Here is a 740-nt window from a genome sequence, read left to right as displayed (position 1 = left end):
GTTACTGCCTATGTTCTCCTCTAGGAGTTTGACAGATTCCTGCCTCACATTGAGGTCTTTTGTCCATTTCGAGTTTATCTTTGTGTATGGTGTAAGAGAATGGTCAAGTTTCATTCTTCTATACATAGCTGTCCAATTTTCCCAGCACCATTTATTGAAGAGACTGTCTTTTTTCCACTGGATATTTTCTCTTGCTTTGTCGAAGATTATTTGACTATAGAGTTGCGGGCCCATATCTGGACTCTCTACTCTGTTCCACCAGTCTATGTGTCTGTTTTTGTGCCATTACCATGCTGTCTTGGTGATCACAGCTTTGTAGTAAAGCTTAAAATCAGGTAATATGATGCCCCCAGTTTTGTTTTTCTTTTTCAACATTTCCTTAACAATTCGGGTCTCTTCTGGTTCCATACAAATTTTAGGATTGTTTGTTCCAGCACTTTGAAAAATGCCAGTAGAATTTTGATTGGGATGGCATTAGAAGTATAGATTGCTCTGAGTAGTATAGACATTTTAACAATGTTTATTCTTCTGATCCATGAGCATGGAATGTTTTTCCATCTTTTTGTGTCTTCAGTTTCTTTCATGAGTGTTCTGTAGTTCCTCGAGTACAGATCCTTTACCTCTTTGGTTAGGTTTATTCCCAGGTATCTTAGGGTTCTTGGTGCTATAGTAAATGGGATCGATTCTCTAATTTCCCTTTCTATATTTTCATTGTTAGTGTATAAGAAAGCAACTGATTG

The sequence above is a fragment of the Enhydra lutris genome, unplaced genomic scaffold (assembly GCF_002288905.1).
Source record: "Enhydra lutris kenyoni isolate GAN:26980312 unplaced genomic scaffold, ASM228890v2 scaffoldscaffold3, whole genome shotgun sequence".
NCBI lineage: Eukaryota > Metazoa > Chordata > Mammalia > Carnivora > Mustelidae > Enhydra > Enhydra lutris.
The sequence above is the reverse complement of the archived record's forward strand: the minus strand, read 5'-3'. Positions refer to the sequence as shown.